The 18841-nt window shown below is 40.1% G+C and overlaps 2 protein-coding genes across 13 annotated transcripts in view; both read right to left on the reverse strand.

The window, feature by feature from the left end:
• The window catches only part of RFFL (ring finger and FYVE like domain containing E3 ubiquitin protein ligase), a 75747-nt gene that overhangs the window by 50911 nt on the left and 5995 nt on the right, over positions 1-18841 (reverse strand). Inside the window, exon 2 of one of the 12 annotated variants that reach the window (XM_071210509.1) lies at positions 7013-7139. The exons of 5 other annotated variants lie outside the window; for them this stretch is intronic. The gene's annotated coding sequence lies outside the window, so the exon portion shown is untranslated. Of the gene's footprint in view, positions 1-20; positions 188-7012; positions 7140-11489; positions 11583-18595; positions 18646-18841 lie in introns of those variants that run through there. 6 more of the 12 variants (XM_071210508.1, XM_071210510.1, XM_071210516.1 and 3 more) reach the window with 6 other exon arrangements.
• Positions 1-18841, reverse strand: part of RAD51D (RAD51 paralog D) — a 51389-nt gene that overhangs the window by 1588 nt on the left and 30960 nt on the right. The gene's annotated exons all lie outside the window — the stretch shown is intronic.

Here is an 18841-nt window from a genome sequence, read left to right on the forward strand (position 1 = left end):
AGAAAACAATCTGGGGTTACCTGGTTTTGCCTGTTTCAAAACATTGCCACAGCAGAATGCCAGCTGCCTCCAGTTCCTGCTGCCGAGGTTGTTAGAGCCATGTTCAGATGAGATCATCTCAAGAACCAACAGCAGTGGCTTTCAGACAAAGTGAATGGTGCCGCCTGGGGACGTATCTTTGGTATAAGCAAGATTGCAACAGAGCAGGCAGTTTACCCAGGGCAGTGCTGACTCACGCTAGGCAAAACTCATATTTCCCAAACAGCTCAGCCTGAGCTAACTGCAATCAACTGCAACCAAGAAATAAAGAGGTGCCCACTGATCATTTTTAAATTGAGCGCCAATTACTGGGGGCAGCTAAACCTTACATTGCCTTACTGCAAGTTACTAGGGCCACTTCTGGAACCGTTACCGGGAAAGTTCCAGCAGCCAGTTTCTGAAATTTCATCTGAGAACAGCAAGGTTACCAAAGGTAGCAGTTTCCCAGCTCTGAAGACTTCCAGATAAGGCTGATCTAGAAGTCACTTTGCATTTACAAATTAGAACATCTGGGTCTTCAGATTCCTAGAATTTGCCCAATTAATCTTGAGCTGAATTTTTGTCAGTTCTAACTAGCCTCACAGTTCCTTTTTTTCCCCACCTCTGACCTCTATTTCCTTAGACAATTCAAGTTCTCTCATTAAAACAGAATTACTGGAGGTTTTTTCCCTTTTTTTTTTAAATTAGCTACCATATTCCCTATTAAAGCTAAATTACCCAGCATCGCTCCTACTGGATACATAAGAGATGTAGTAGGCTGTGAAAATTGTATTAACCATTGTTCTTGGGGGGAAAAAAAAACAGGGAACGGATGTGGCTCAAGTGATAGTGCTTCCACCTAGCATATGGGAGGACGCGGGTTCGATACCTGAGGCTTCCTGCTGAAAAAGAAGAGGAGAAAGCATGCCCACGCAGCAAGCCAGTGCCCATGTGAGTGAGTTATGCAGCAAGACGATGATGCATCAAAAGAGAGACAAGGGGAGAGTGAGTCAAGGTGAAGCGCAAAAGAAACCAGGAATTGAGGTGGCGCAATTGACAGGGAACCTCTCTCCCCATCAGAGGTCTCCAGGATCGAATCCTGGTGAATCCTAGGAGAAAATGAGAAGACAACACAGACAGCAAAAACAGCAGGGAGAGAGGAGGGGAAGGGGGGGAAATAAATAAATAAATCTTTAAAAAAAATACCTAAATTTATGTCAATTCTCGTGTATTAGCCAGTTTATTTAAAAATCAATTCTAGGGAAACGGACTTTGGCCCAGTGGTTAGGGCGTCCGTCTACCACATGGGAGGTCCGCGGTTCAAGCCCCGGGCCTCCTTGACCCGTGTGGAGCTGGCCCATGTGCAGTGCTGATGCGCGCAAGGAGTGCCTGTGCTACACAGGGGTGTCCCCCGCGTAGGGGAGCCCCACGCGCAAGGAGTGCACCCATAAGGAGAGCCGCCCAGCGCGAAGGAGGGAGCAGCCTGCCGAGGAATGGTGCCGCCCACACTTCCCCCCACACTTCCCGTGCCGCTGATGACAACAGAAGCGGACAAAGAAACAAGACGCAGCAAAAAGACACAGAAAACAGACAACCGGTGGAGGGGAGGGGAATTAAATAAATAAAAATAAATCTTAAAAAAAAAAAAAAAAAAAAAAAAAAATCAATTCTAGAGGAAGCAGGCATCGTTTATCAGTTGAGCACCTGCTTCCCATATACAAAGTCCTAGGTTCAGTCCCTGATACCTCCTAAAAAATACACAACCAATTCTAGAATGATTACTTATTATTAAATTTGCCCAACAGGCTAGAATTGACATTGTGTACAATGTAAATACATAAAGTAAACAAAAAAGTAAGTCCTTGCTTTTAGTGTGTTTTCATTTGAAAGAAACTAAAGTTCCTGTCAGGGAAGTGGACATGGTGTCCACCTACCATATGGGAGGGTCCAGGATTCAATACCCAGGGCCTCCTGACCCATGTGGTGAGCTGCTCCACGTGCAGAGCTGCCATGCGCAAGGAGTGCCCCACATGCAAGGAGTGCACCCTGCAAGAAGAGCTGCCCCACGTGAAAAAAGTGCAGCCTGCCTAGGAGTGGCACTGCACCCACCGAGAGCTGACGCAGCAAGATGAGGCAACAAAAAAGAGACGCAGTTTCCCAGTGATGCCGAGGAGGGTACAAGAGGACAGAGAGAGCAGACAACGGGGGGGCATGAAGGGGACACCCAGGAAGTGGACACAGAGAGCAGACATGGGGGGGAATGAAAAGGAGAGAAATAAATAAAATAAATCTTAAAAAAAAAAAAGTTCCTATCAGATCCTACCATTCCTACTCAAAATATGTGCTGGTTCCCCACCAGCTATTCCTGAGCATGGGCACCGCGGCCAGCATGTCCAGCCTCACCCACCCCTCCAGGTAGGTCTCACATGGCATGAACACCAATGTAGTTGCCAACCAGGCCTGTCATTCAATAAATGTTAGGTTAATTAAAATGTACATTCAGACTGTCTGAATTCGGGTTTAAAAATCTATGCTACTTAATTCTATTCCTTTCAAACCGCTAGTTTTAAAAAATTCTTTATCCAACTCAACTTAATTCTTCTTAACTACATTATTCTAGAAGAATAGTCATACTGAGCTTTTATAGGTTTTATAAAATGTTCCCTCCTTTATTTCCTCCCTTTCAGTGTTTTCCTTTTCAGAAAATGGCTGTTTAAAAGAAGCTTCCCTTCAGCATGTTAATTAGTCCTTTTTAAACGATAAAAGCATCTTTACAGCAGTTGACAACCATTATCTCATGGACCACACTTTAAACAATATTGCTGTAGTTGATGATAAATCACAAATATTCTCATACGGAGCAATTCTCAGTATATAATACAGACAAATATGGAACTTCTCGAAAAAAACAGTTTTGTTGGAAAAGCTTCTGGCCAACTCTGTATTGGTAAAATTTAAATTAGAAAAAAAAGAAAATCCAGTTGATACTGGAAATAAATATGAATCACATGAAGAGCAACATCAGGCCCGAAAGATCAGAACCCTTAACTCTGCTAAGGTAGAGACCATTTAGTAGGTAAGGAGAGCTTATTTTTTCCCTGTTTACCATTCTGATATAGTTCCAGATTCCCCAAAACACCCTAGTCCCTTCATTTAGACTGGAAAGGCTGAGAACTTTACATTTAGAACTTATTTGAACTAATGGCTTCAGGTACTTGAAGTTTCATGAGGTTCTATGAAGATTATGAGAAAGAATATGAGACTGTGAGAAATACGGAAAATGAATTGTGGTTTTGAGAGTAAGCTCTTTCAATACATTATTTTTAAACTCAGGTAGTTTATCACCCAAATGCTATTTATAGGTTTATTTTTCATGGGTGGCCACAACAGATATTTCATGTGGGTGCATGCATGTACAAGTGTTTTATATATAGTAAAACCCATTGTTTTATTTGAATAGAAATATGCAAGGCCATTAATAGCCTGCATTTTTCTTCTGCAATAGATCTTAACATTATAAACAATAAGCAGGGAAGAGGATCTGGCTCAACTGATAGAGCGTCAGCCTACCATATGGGAGGTCCAGGGTTGAAACCCAGAGCCTCCTGACCTGTGTGGTGAGCTGGCACATGTGCAGTGCTGATGCGCGCAAGGAGTGCCGTGCCACGCAGGGATGTGCCCTGCGTAAGGGAGCCCCACACACAAGGAGTGTGCCCTGCAAGAAGAGCCACCCCACGCAAAAAAAGCGCAGCCTGCCAAGAGTGGTGCCACATACACACAGAGTTGATGCAGCAAGATGACACCACAAGAAGAGTCACAGATTCCTGGTGCCACTGACAAGAATGCAAGCAGACACAGAAGAACATAGCAAATGGACACAGAGAGCAGACAACGTGGGGTGGGGGGAAGGGGAGAGAAATTAAAAAAAAAAAAAGAATATAAACAATAAGCAGGTATCAAAGAGAAATTCTTTTAAAAACTCATTCCTCAGGATTCTGTAGTGGTCCAAATCCACAGAACATTACCAAATACACACAAAAAGATCTGGGAGGATACTCCCCCCACACACTTACAGGGAAGGAACTGCAAGGAGGGATAGGATGGTATCTAGGAGGTCTTTTTAGCTTTATCAGCATTTAAATCTTTTTTTTTTCTTTTTTACAACAAGCATATATTCAAATATTACTTGGTAATTTAAATTCAGTTAAAGCTTTAGCATTTTTATCATTTATAAATGACTTTAATCTTTTCCCCTTTATAAGCTTTCTTTCAAATGCTTCCCTTTATCTACTTCCCCATTCTCAACACCCAACATGATATAGCATATATCTACTTTTTAACAAAGATACTTATTTATGTCCACATCCTTTTTCTGGATGGGAAATTGATTTTGAGCAAATTGATAAGCCCAAGGAACCAGTAGCTGAATCATCTTGTTGATAATTAAGAGACATTGTCCAATTCTAATCTTTGGTATTCAGGGCTCTTATAACTGTAAAAAACAAACAAACAAACAAAAAACACACTAGAGTATTTTTTTTTAAAGACAATAAGGAAAACAAACCCGTCCTCTGGCTGTGCTTCAGATTCTTCACTCACAAAATGGGAATAAGAGGATAGGTAGGAAATGTAAAGCACTGTCCTGGCACTCCCTATTATGCCTTACCCCACTGCCCCAGATGCATTTCAGGGGGATGGCTACCAGGAGCCAGGAGGGAGGCCCCAGAGACCACTGGGGAATGGCCTGAGACTTGGAGACCCTGAGCTAGAAGGGTAGGTCCAAGCTGGACGGATCACAAGCCACACTGGTTTAAATCATTGCCCCAGAGATGGCAGCACCAAGGGACTCCTTGGGGTCCAGGAGGCCAAGTCCTATGAACAAAGGGGCTGGCTTGGCTGCCTTGGGGCAGTTCAGCTCAGGAGGAGAAACAGGAACAATTCACAGGTCAAGGTGCTGTGCAGAGCCTCATATGGAGGAAGGGCTTCAGATATAGACCTTTGATATAACCAGTAATTTATTCTTTCCTCCACCATATGTTTACTGAATACCTACTATGTGCCAAGTCTATTATAAGCAATGGGAATGGAATGCAATAAACCAATATAATATGCATATGGGAAAATATGGGTGCCAACAAAACATCTACCATCTAAAAAATCACAGAAATTAAGCATGAAAAATACTAAAGAATCAACTCTAGAGCATTTAAGAATCAACAAGGATGCTTATTAAAAATGATCGTTTCAACAACAAAAAAATCATTCCCCATCCCAATCCCATAGACACTCTGAATTAGCAGAAGTGGAGTGAGGTCTTAGCATCTGAATTTTTAATAAGCATCTCCCTCCCTAGCGTTTGTGATGTAGATTGGCTTTGTATCAAAGCTCTATTCCCCAAGCACTGTTAAGAGTAAAATGAAAAGATTTTTTTTCCTAAAGACCATGAAGCTAAACAGTAGCCACATTGAATGGGTCCTAGAAATCAATCCCCTCACACAAGAACCACAAATATTAAACCAACTGAAATATGTTCATGTTGTTGGTTTAATCATTATTTTCAAGCCTCCAGAGACGATTATCCTAACTATTATTAAGAATTCCAACTGTCAAACAGTCTTTTTTTCCTTTTTTTTCCCCACAGTCTTGTTATACTGAGACATTTTCACACCTGGGATGCAGTACAAGGGGATTAATGGAATTTTTACAGCATTGAAAATTCAGATTCACTTCACTCAACAGAATAGTCAAATAAAACAAAGGAGAAAACCTCTTCCAAAGGCACAGAATGAAAATAGAGGCTTTTGACCTCCTGATGAGGCAGTTTTGCCCAGAAATTCAAGCCATGGGATGCTATATAGCTCAAATGTCTTGAGAGTGACCAAATGCCAACCTATCACCCCCAGCATCAGCCAACACAGGCGTACTGTAATATTTGGAAGTACAAACCTGCTGTATAAAATGGCCTCTCCTGGGAGACAAAGGCTGTCGCCATGGCAGGAGTCATTCCATCTTGGGGCCAGAAGGACGAGGCAGTCCCATTAATCTTTAACAAGACACTTCTGTGTTCAGATATAGGAACTGGTGCTGCATGAGATTCAACCTGCTTCACAGCACTTTGCATGAGGGCACACAAACCAAGTCTGTCTGTTGGTACAGTTACCAGAATCTGTTCCACAAGGTAACTGTGGGCACTTTATTATCCACTGTGGTATAATACTTCATATTTCGGAAAGATATCCAATATCAAAGTACAACAACTGCATACCTCAGACATGATGAAACACTAAATTTCAGTAATTGAAAAGGTAGCAAGCATGCAGGAAAAGGAAGAATTCAAAGCTGAGAGGATTCAGTCTGAGGACCTGACGACAGGGCTAGGAGAAGAGTCAGTGATGTGACAAAACTGCTATCTTGAGTAGCTCATTTCCAAACCTGACAACAGAAATCCTGGAACCATTTGAATCATTTGATGGGTGTAATTTTCTATACAAAGCTATTTCTTAGTTTTTTCTATACAAAGCTATTTCTTAGTTTATTAGTTCTTACTAATTCAGAAGGAAAGGGAAAAGGCTCTTGTCATCATACTCCATCACCTGCCCAACTCCAATAGCTTCATAAAAAAGTGACTAGTATGCTCATGTTTTATTATCCTTTTTTTTTTTTTTTTTGAGGTATTGGGGCTGGAGATTGAACCCAGGAACTTTTAAGTGGGAAGCAGGTGCTCAACCACTTAGCCACATCTGCTCCCTCTATTACTTATCTTGACCCAGTAACTACCCTCTCAGAACAAAGATTCTATAATTCAACTTTGAAGATTTCCTGAATTCCTGTACTTGTAATTCTTCTTTACTAAATACCTCTCGATTCTTCTTCTCCCCAGATACACACTCATATACACACATTCTCTCTCCCTCAAAACACACCTGCCTCCAATAAACCAAGCTTCCTAAATTTTCACCCCAGTTTCCACTAAAAATACCAGAAAATAAGTTACCTTTGTTCAAGTCCCCAAGTCTAGAGGGCCTCTGTTGACATTTGCTTCATCTTGTCAGGTGATTTCTAGCCAAGTAGGTAAGATTACCTATTCACCTACAGTTAATCTTCAAACTGGCTTCTGTAGGCTAAGGAAATAAAGGATAAGACTGCACAGCTTGAATGTCCCATCAAGGTAATCAAAGTAATGGAAGAGAGAGAGAAAACAGAAGGAGAGATTTCAAAATAAAGACTGAACAGTGCACTTCAGTAGCACTTAAGAAAACACTCCATCTGACTAAGCAGCTGATGATGAGTAGACAAATACCCAAAGGACTGTACATTCTCTAAAGATTATTGTGCTCACAGTTCTTTCTTCCCCCAAGGTTCTACAAGAGATCACATCATATAATCAGACTTGCATTATTTAAATAAAGTGGATAGATAACATTCTAACATGCAGAATTCTACTGATTTACTTGTAAATCAAACTACAATCGTATTTCAACACAAACTCATGTAACAAGGAACAAAATTTTTTTAAAGACCTTTCAAAGGTTATTCTCTCAATTCTTTTATAACAGAACAATCCAGGGTTATAGAAAGGAAGCCAAAGCTCCATCCTAGGCAGGAAATGCTTTAAAAAAAAAAATCAAGAGGAAAAAATGTCCATAATAACATTATCCAGTGAAGAAGCACTCTAGAACAGCAGGTGGGAAATATGCATACACATGCACATACATGCATACATACAGAGAGACAAAGAGAGATACAAAACACACATAGTAAAAAGTCTAGAACCATTCAACAGTAGTCACTTCTGACAGGGAATGGGGATTTACCATCTGCTACATATACATACTTTTGTGCTATTTTTAGTATTTAAAAATGAGCATGTTTTAAGCTAATTAGTATTGTATAATATATATGTATTATATTATATAATAAAGTACCTGAGAACACTTGACAAATAAAATGAAACAGAACGTTCTGAACAAGTTTTTAGGGCCATTCTGAACCAAGCAAATTTAAGCTTATTTAAAGCTATACTCATAGATGAAAATTTATAATTATAAAGGTAATTAACAAGAAATTCGTAGTTTTGGAATAAAGTTGTTTGATCACTCCTTGTCCACCATCATTGGCAATGCTGTGCTAGACATTGCTGGGCAAATGGAGTAGTAAGTCTTGGTCTACCCCTAGAGCAAACCATGGCAGTGTGGTTAAAAAGCAAGTCAAGAGTCCACTGCAACACAGTGCTGAGGCAGAGTCACACAGGATAGCTAAAATCACTCAACCCAAAAATCTTTTATCTTTGCCAAAGTCAAATCAGTGTTACTAAGTAATCTGAATTTAGAAACCAATTAGGTCACTTATTAGAACAGCTAAAATTTAAAAAAACAATGACAATACCAAATGCTGGCACAGACAGAGAAACTGGATCTCTCATACCTTGCTGGTGGAAATGTAAAATGGTACAGCCACTCTGGAAAACAGTTTGGCAGTTTCTTTAAACAAAGCACATAATGACCACAGGACCTTGCAATTTCATTCCTGGGCATCTATCCCAGAGAAATAAAAATAAATCCACACAAAAACCTGTACACAAATATATACAGGTTTATTTTCAATAGCCCCAAACCAGACACATCCAAAATGATCTGCAATAAGTGAATGGCTGAACAAATGGTCGTACAATCATACACTACTACTGAGTGGGAAAAAAAAGGATTGAACTATTGCTACACATAGACAACTTGGATGGATCTGAAGGGCATTATGCTAAGTGAAAACTGTCAATATCCAGTATATCAAAAGGTCACAAACTAGGAGCAGAGGTGGCTCAAGCAGTTGAGCTCCCATGGTTGCCCTCCTGTCTCCCACATGGTAGGTCCTGGGTTCGAAAAAACAAAAACAAACAAGAAGCCAAACGAAAAAACCAACTTAGGGAAGCCAATGTGGCTCAGTGGCTGGGTGCTGGATTCCCACACAGAAGGTCCCAGGTTCAATCCCCAGCCCCCAGTACCTCAAAAAAAATAAGTCACAAACTGTTATGAACCAATTCAGTAACATTTTGAAATGACAAAATTATAGAAATAATGGAAATAAGAGACAGATTACTGGCTGCCAGGGGTTAGGTATGGTATGGACAGGTGGGGGAAAGGAGGGAGGTACGTCTATAAAAGGGTAGCACCAGGGAGGATCTTTACAGTGATAGAATAATTTTTGTTTTGTTTTTTAGGTACAGGGGGCCAGGACCTCGATTGTGGGAAGCCAGCACCTAACCACTGAGCCACATAAGCTTTCCTGAGTTAGTTTTTTCATTTGTTTTGCTAGCTGTTTGTTTTTGTGTTTTTTTTTTCAGAAAGTACTGGGAACCGAACCTGCAACCTCCCATATGGGAGGCGGGTACTCAACTGCTTGAGCCACACGTGCTCCCTGATATAAGTTTTGTATTTTGATTGTGGTAGTGGTTACAGAATTCTACAGATGTGATAAAATGACATCAAACTATATATACACAGTGTACCAAAATCAAATTCTTGGTTTTGACATTGTACTACAACTAAATAAGATGTAACCATTGGGGAAAATTGGATAAAAAGTACATGGGAACTCCCTGTACTATTTTTGTAACTTTCTGTGAATGTACAATTGTCTCAAATATAAAATGCTTAAAAATATATGCAATTATTCAGTCAGCTCTCCAGCCACTATGGAGAACTAAGGAAGGTAAAAAAGAAAGAATGTTTCATACTATTTTGCAGCACTTACAATGCCAGAAAAAAAAATTATGTAATTATGGCTTATTTGCTAGCCCAACTACCTGAAATACATTCCAGGCATTACCTGTGTTCTACCCTTCTCTGTATTTCCATCTGGGATCCTCCACAGCCATGAGCAATGGGCCAGAAGGCAGGAGTAGTAATCCATGCAAAATGAACCCTTACTACAGTTCAGCCAAAAGTGTCATACTAGCTATCAAAAACATCTGAGAACTGCAGCAATTAGCCAAATTTGGGAACAAACTGAAAAACATAGTCACCAGGTGAGGCGTCTAACATGCAAGGCTTCTTACCACAAATAGTTTTTCTTCAAAGGTCTCAGTAGCAGTCTCCAAAATGTGAGGGAGAGGTTGGTAGGAAAAGTAGAAATGATATTCTCTTGTGATTCTCCAAACCAGTCCTTACTGGGCTTCATATGACAGAAAACAGGATATTTGTCCCAAACCCAGATAAAGTTTTACTTTCTGTATCTGATCAGGGCTTCTTACCTACAGTGGTCTATCAACATTTATTCCACTAACACTACCTACAACATAAGGTCTCAAGTAGCACTACTGTCTATATATCGTATGTAGAAGACAACTTATTGGGAAGACCTATGACAATGGAAAGATGCTCACCGTAAAAATGTTTAAAAATTTTTTAAAACCCCAATGAACTCTCTCCTCTAACTCAATACTTTAGCTATTTCGTCAAATGTGTTTTTAAGGATGACTAGCTTATATACCAAATACACTCACAATTTTAGAATTAGGAATAAACTGTAAAGCAATCTTTCAGTACTAAGAGAACTAAAACTAGTATAACAAGTAATGCTAATACTTTAAAATCACATTCCACACAAAGAAGCCCATGTATAAAAGGATCATTTTAAGCTCACATTATATGAAATGGAATCTAATTCTAAAGACCCCCTCTGAAAAAGTAATTATAATAGAGGGTGAGGCAGCTGTAGACTACAGCCAGCCTACTGGAGTTCAAACACTGTAACCTTAGGCCTGTTCTTCATCTTCTCCGTATACTTCGTTTTCCTATCTACAGAACACAAATAATAATAGTAACTACCCCTCATAGGGCTATTTTGAGGATTAAATGAGTTAATATCATAAAGTTCCTGGAGTACATTACACATAATAACTGCTGGTTATTTTTATATAGGTAAAATATGGCATATAGAAGTGATAGCATTTTGCTCAATCTGACACAAAATTTTCTCATACTTTTATGCAAGAATAAATGGTCCCCTAACTCCCACCAAAAGATGCATATAATTTCATTCAAAAAAAAGTATCATCTCTGATAGTGAAATGAATAAAAGAGATCCCGCTGGGCATGCATAAAGCTTTCCATGCTCCTGTGGCCGAACATATGATTTCAATAGGAAGGAGGACTGTTTTGTAGAGAGTTTTATAACATCCTTCACCAAATGAAATGTTCACAGTGAAAATTAAGACTTCATATACAAGCCGAGAGTTTCAAAATTATCTGATTCCCACCTCCACTTTCCCAACCCCCTTTGCTAATCAAGTTTATAATAACCAAAACCCTCTGTAGGTGGCCACATAGCATGGCAGCATGTACCCTACTGAATAGTTACTAATTGAGAAAGAAAGGCCCAGGGGGTCAACAACAGTCCCATTACCCTCTCCCCCTTGGTTAAAAAGACATGCTTAGAGAAGCAGATGTGGCTCAAGAAACTGGGCTCCCGCCTACCACATGCGAGGTCCATGGTTTGGTTCCCGGTGCCTCCTAAAGAAGACAGCAAGCTGGTGCAATGGGCAGGTGCAGCAAACTGACACAAGATGATGCAACAAGAGACAAAAGAAGAAAAACATAATGAGACACAACAAGGTAGGGAGCAGAGGTTCCCGGTGCCTCCTTAAGAGGATGAGCAGGATGGTGAGCTGGCACAATGGGCAGGCACGATGAGCTGACATGACAAGATGATGCAACAAGAGACACAAGAGGAAAAAAAAAATGAAAGACATAATAAAGCAGAGAATGGAAGTGGCTTAAGCAATTACGCGTCTCCCTCCCACATCAGAGGTCCGGGATTCGGTTCGCGGTGCCATCTAAAGAAACAAGTAAGATGGACAGACAGCAATTTCAAACAATGAAGGTGCAGGGAAAAATAAATAAAAGCATTTGACTTAAGTAATCTAGATTTATGCAATATACCTTTCCCCAGTTTCTAGCTTTCCTAAGTATGCAGGGAACTACCACAGGCATTTTTGGAATCAGTAACATAAATTGTTTCCAAAAGTGTTAAGCAATGCTTGTCTAAAGGCCCCAAGATAGCTGGTAATTAAGACAGCTGTGCTAGGAGCCACAGAAGCTGCATTTTCTAACTAGTATTGCTTCTGAACAATTGAAACTTTCTCCAGCTCAAAGTCCAGACACAGACAGCAGTGTTTCCTGCAAACATCCAAACAGTTTCATTATTGTTTAACCACCAAAATAACAGCTCCAATAATCTATCAAGTTTGGCATTTCATCCAACTAAGCAATTAACTCAGGACAAAAGCATGCAGGGAAACATTTTTCTCTCCTGCTTCAAATCAGCACTCATTTGACATTATAGGCACACAAACTAATAATGCTTATTCCCAGCCTACTTTCAAAGGCTTCTAAAAGACAAACACAAACTAGTGTCTAGGAGAGATGGCATACCACTCTCCTCAATCTGACACAAAATACTTTTTTTTGAACAGATGGCATAATTTTATTCGCTGTCTCCCACCTTGAAGCATCTTTACTGTGAGTAAAGTTACAGGCCGAGAAGTCAGAAACTGCTTTCAAGTGATAGTCAAGAGGTGAATAGACATGAAATGCAAGTTCTATCATAATTTTTTAAAAAATTTCTCTCCCCTTCCCGCCTCTTCCAGTTGTCTGCTTTGTCCATTCCCTGTGTGTTCCGTGTCCGTTTATATTCTTGTCAGCGACACTCGGAATCTGTCTCTTTTTGCTGCATCACCTTGCTGCGTTAGCTCTCCCTGTGTGCAGCACAATTCCTGGGCAAGCTGCGCTTTTGGTGCTGGGAAGCATTCCTTACGGGGTGCCCTCCTTGCATGTGGGGCTCCTCTGTGCGGGGCCACCCCTGCGTGGCAGGGCACTCCCTGCACTCATCAGCACTGAGCATGGGCCAGCTCATCATACAGGTCAAGAGGCCCTGGCTTTCAATCTTGGACCTCCCATGTGGTAGGCGGATGCCCTATCCATTGGGCCAAATCCACTTCACTTATTCTTACGTATATTGAAGGTAATCTATCTATATATAATATATATAAGTATATATGAAGGTACTCTCACCTAATCTCCAAGTATTAAAATCGTGGTTCTAACCCAGCAATTAACCAAATGATGGAACTTCTCTCCCATAGGATGAAGGGGAGTTTTCAGTCAGTTGCTTCAACTACACATAGCATTACGGAAGAAAATGATCAAGGACTTCTGATATCTAGTTCCTAAGATGCCGACAGAATCACTTAGAACAATGCTACTCAAGTGTGCACGCAGGTGGCTGGAGATAAATGTAGAAAATCATAATTAAGTATTTAGAAACTTTTATAGTACTTTGACACTGCTGTGATATCCAAGTGCATGATTTTCTGGTTATTCTGCTTGTACTTTACAAAGTTACAATTGGCAACAGATTTTAAAACTTTTTTTACAAAGCTAGTCCTTAACCACAGTTTGAGAAGCACAACCTTTCACACTATTAAGTACCTGTTCAAAAAGAAAAAAAAAAAAGCCTGAAAAAGCAGAGTGGGTGTAGGTCAGTGGTTGAGTACCTGCTTTGCATACGTAAGGGATTCAATCCCTGATACCTCCTAAAAAAATAGTGCCAGTTCAGTCATTGCTTCTTAAGGAATGAATCAGGACACCCTTACCCTCAATATCCTATAGCTTTTTTCCTATAGCTTTTTTATTTTTAAGATTTATTTTTTTTATTTCTCTCCCCTTCCCGCCCCCCCCCCCCCCAGTTGTCTGTTCTCTGTGTCCAGAGAAATGTTTCTTTTTGTTGCGTCATCTTGCTATGTCAGCTCTCAGTTTGTGCGGCGCCATTCTTGGGCAGGCTGCACTTTCTTTTGCACTGGGCGGCTCTCCTTACGGGGCACACTCCTTGCGCGTGGGGCTTTCCTATGCGGGGGGCACTCCTGCGTGGCACGGCACTCCTTGTGCACATCAGCACTGCACATCAGCACTGCGCATGGGCCAGCTCCACACGGGTCAAGGAGGCCCGGGGTTTGAACCGCGGACCTTCCATGTGGTAGACAGACACCATATCCATTGGGCCAAGTCCGCTTCCCCCTATAGCTTTTGATTTGAAGGCAATTAGAGAAACCAATAAGGAAGCACCATGGTGTAATCTAATGGAAGAGACCCAAAAAAGGAGTCAGCAGACCTCACTTTCGGGCTGTACAAATCACTAACCAGCTGGAGACCCTGGATAAGTCTGAGTCTTTTTGTCTCTGAACCTTAATTTCCTCTTCTGCAAAATAAAGGCAACTAAAATCAGCATTTTTCAACCCTTTTTTTTTAAGAGTATGATTCCCTCCCACAGTAATACTATATTACTCCAAGTGTGGTCTGTAGATAAGCTAATCAGAACCCTCAGCCTCAGTTCCAAACTTGATTCTATAGTTCTGGGCTAGGAAACAGGAATCTGCATTGTTTTTATAAGTATCCAGGAGATTCTGATGCACAGTAAAATTTGAGAGTTACCACTGTAATATGTAATCTTGCTCTTGCCCTCAGCATTAATATGATCCCTGATAAGTCATTTTAAGGAAAAAGTATTTCAAGATTAGTATATTATTAAAATTTATAATGGGAACCCTGTATCTTATGCATGACTTTTCTGTAAACCTAGAATTTCTCTAGTTAAAAAAAAAGTCAAAAGAACAACAAAAAAAACCTTATAGAAAGCAGAGTGTATTTTAAAAATAATATTATATAAATACAAATTTCAACATCTGCTCATTTTAAAAAGTGATATTTGGTGGAAGAACCAAATATGTACTAAAATACACATAAACACTTAACTACATGCAGTGGCATCAAAAACTGCATTTCTTGGGAAGTAGATGTGACTCAAGCAGTTGGGCACCCACCTACCACATGGGAGGTCCCAGGTTTGGTTCCCAGTGTCTCCTAAAGAAGACAAGCAAGACAGGTGAGCTGACACAAGATGACACAGCAAGATGATGCAACTAAGAGACACAGCAAGGAAACATAATGAGAGACAGAATACACAAGAAGCAAAGTGGATCAAGAGATTGGGTGCCTGCCACATGAGAAGTCCCAGGTTCAGTTCCTGGGGCCTCCTAAAAAAATAGAAAGATGAACAGAGAGCAGACAGTGAGCACAAACAATGAAGGGGGTAGAAATAAATAAATAAATCTTTGTTAAAAAATTGCATTTCTTGACATGATGTTCAGAAATCTTGAATTTGGTTCCAAATTTTGTACCTCCCAAACAAAACTAGGGGCTTATTTTTTTCATTCTAAAAAGATGAGACAAGGAAAAAGCATTTCCACAAATAGTACAGGTGGGGAGGGTCTGTATCTCAAATGAGAAACAGATATAACTGTCAATATATTTTCATTTTTAACATTGGTTTTGGTTATGTTCATGTGCTGCTTAAGAATTCTGACTAGGGAAGCAGACTTGGCCCAATGAATAGGGCGACCGCCTACCACATGGGAGGTCCGCGGTTCAAACCCCGGGCCTCCTTGACCCGTGTGGAGCTGGCCCACGCACAGTGCTGATGCGCGCAAAGAGTGCCATGCCACACAGGGGTGTCCCCTGCGTAGGGGAGCCCCATGCACAAGGAGTGCACCCTGTAAGGAGAGCCACCCAGCACGAAAGTACACGCCGCAGACATGGAGAGTTGACACAAAATGAGGCAACAAAAAGAAACACAGATTCCCAGTGCCACTGATAAGGATAGAAACTGTCACAGTAGAACACACAGCGAATGGACACAGAGAGCAGACAACTGGGGTGTGGGGGAGGAAGGGGAGAGAAATAAATCTTTAAAAAAAAAATTCTGACCACATAAATAAAATTTAGGAACTTGATGAAGATCATTTGAAGGTGAAGCCGCAGAACTATTATTTTTATATCCCCCATTAATGGGGCTGATTCACTGTCACTTTTCCTCAAGCTGCAGGTCTTCAACTGTGTCAACATTAGAGAATTGGGAAACACTGAACTAGATCAATGGGAGTGGGGCTGATGACTCAGAGTCACCTGGATACTACCACAAGGCCAAAGGCAGTAGCAAAGGTAGTGACATTTCTCAAGCTCACTCAGACTGTTTTGACACTGCTCTCTCCACCACCTCACAAGTAAACACTAACTAAAATATTCTTTAGCTGATATAAAATGGTTATGTAAACTCTTCAATCAGTATATGATAAAATGAACAAGAATGGTACCTGAATCTAGTCTTACCCAAAGGGTAAAAATAGAGGTAGACACTTGTGAGAGAACCTGGACAGCTAAGAATTTTCCACTGTAGGTTAGGCAAGTCTTTGTCCCTGCAGCTATTCCTCCTACCAAGTCCCTTTTGTACAAAACATTAGACCCTCAATCTTGATAAACCCCAACCCTCTTGATAAAATTCCAGTTGTCCAAACAGTGGCCGCTAAACTGCAAGGATTCCTCCTTCCTCCCTTTTCTGAGAACCATCCCTGTCCAACTATTCCCCAATTTAACTGAACTTGGGCTGAAAAAGCCCTAAAAAACATTCCACCCTTCTTCCCCAAATTAGAATGCTCCCTTTGCCCAGCATTTTCAAATAACCACTTATGCTCTGGTTAATCATTTTCCTCACAAACTATGCAAAATAATAAGTCAGCATGGTTAAGAGGAAGTTAATCCAACCTAGCTGCAACTGCAGCAACTCAAGACCTAAGAAAAGACTAGAAAGTCAACAGAGGATGAGGCTTGGTTATGTCTCCAGCAGACATCTTAATCATTAAGTGAAAATAAGTAAGTAAGTAAAAGTCACAGTAAGATTTACAGAAAATGCTGGTAGGACAACACTCTTCCCTACTTTAGGATAAACACATTGATGCATCTGCCACTAAATCTGAATACATGTGATCCAGTACTAAGATCTGGAAAGGTTTCAAAGACTTCTCAAAGCAAAGGAAAAGTGTAAAACAGAAGATAGTGAGTGGGTGGAAAGAAACAGACCTTAGTTCTTCACCTCTATTTGATACATACCTACTTTTCTTTGAAAATGCAAGAGTATTGCTCTGACAGATGAGACAAATATCTTTCAAGTTGTACAACCAGCAACCCAAACTACTTACCTAATGGCTACCAGTTACCAGTGTACACACAAGGTGGAATAAACTACCTGTGTCCTATTCTGACATTTCTCTTTGTATGATATATATGATAAGGATTTAAGGTACTTGTAGTTGCTGAATAATTAAACGTTTGGAAAAACTGGAAAACTACTACAAACAATACAAATATGTTAAAAGGAGTAATAAAAATGTCAAAATGCAAAAAAGAAAAAAATCAGTGAGAGAGGATGATCCACTTAATAAAGAAAAGCTTTTTTTTCCTTTCAAGTCTTTTCACATAATCCAGCAGTTGCAGATAAACAATGATGCCCATTACTAACCAAGGAACTACATTTAACCACTTAGAAGCCTCTACTTTGCCCAGTTTCCTGTGTGTTTCAGGATGACTAGATTGCGTATCTTTAAATAGAAATAAAACTGTTAAATAAATGTTTTAGCAAATCTGGCATGGGCGGGCTTCCCTTACACTTAGAACTGCCTGATGTTGAAAAAGCTAGCTTCCCAGGGAGATCTGATCACTCCACCACCAAAGAGTTAATGAAAGCACATCTTTCTATGCAATTTTTGGAAAGGGATATCAATATTAACTAAGAGATGTAGGTTTACCCTGTAGCAGTGCAGAGGAGCACCTTTAAAAAGTCAAGTAACAAATAAAAAATAAAAATAAAAAAAGTCAGGTAGCACACCCAACAAAATCTAAAAAACGCTCAAATTCAGCACATGAGTGTTAGCCACTGAAAAAGGCTGCTGAGACAGCAAAGAAGAATTTGCTGTACATTTCTGTGGGAGAGGCCAATGGAGAAATTACCAGACCAAAGTCACTTTCCATTTAAAAAAAATTTTTAAGTTAGCAGTTTTCACAGAGATAAAACCTGTGTATGTCACAACTCCATAAAATCAGCAGCCTGGTGAGAATCTCTCCCAATCCTGTAGGAAATTAAGTACAGATTAGAGTAATTAAAGTCTCCTTGAGAGCAACTTCTGGTCCTGAAGACTGAAGCCATTCCCATGAAACATCAGAAACACTGAATTATTGTGACTCTAGTGATGGAAGATATTGTATCATTGATGTGGAAACAGTGGAAGGGAGTTGCTGAAGGTAGGGAGAGGGAAAAAGAGGTGTGATATTGGGTCATTTTCCGGACTTGGCATTGTCCTGAATGATATTGCTGGGACAGATGCAGGACATTATATATCCTGCCATAACCCACTGAATGGACTGGGAGAGAATGTAAACTACAACGTAAACTATAACCCATGCTGTGTAGCAGTGCTCCAAAATGTACTCATCAAATCCAATGAATGTACTCTACCAATGAAAGAAATTGTCGATGTGGGAGGAGTGGGGGGTGTGGGGAGTGGAGTATATGGGAACCTCTTAAATTTTTTATTGTAACATTTTGTGTGATTTATTATCTTTAAAAAAAAAAGATAATTTTTAAAAAAATAATGGATTAAAAAAAAAAGGAAAGAAAAATTGTGAAAAGGAATTACCAGGCATCACAGTCTTTCTACTTTCACATCAGGTCTGCAAACGTTATGATCTAAAAAGAACAGAACAGCGATTTGGTGAGGTAATTAAATAATACTGCTTATCAGAGAAAGCCACTTCATTCTCTAGTCTGCAAAAGTTCACATGTTCATGTAACTGTAATATACTTAGGAGTTTCCAAAACTTTCACACATTTCCTCAGAAGAAATGTAGGAAAAATATAATCACAGGGTAAAGGCCAAACATTG

Source organism: Dasypus novemcinctus, chromosome 21 (genome assembly GCF_030445035.2).
Source record: "Dasypus novemcinctus isolate mDasNov1 chromosome 21, mDasNov1.1.hap2, whole genome shotgun sequence".
Taxonomy (NCBI): Eukaryota; Metazoa; Chordata; class Mammalia; order Cingulata; family Dasypodidae; genus Dasypus; species Dasypus novemcinctus.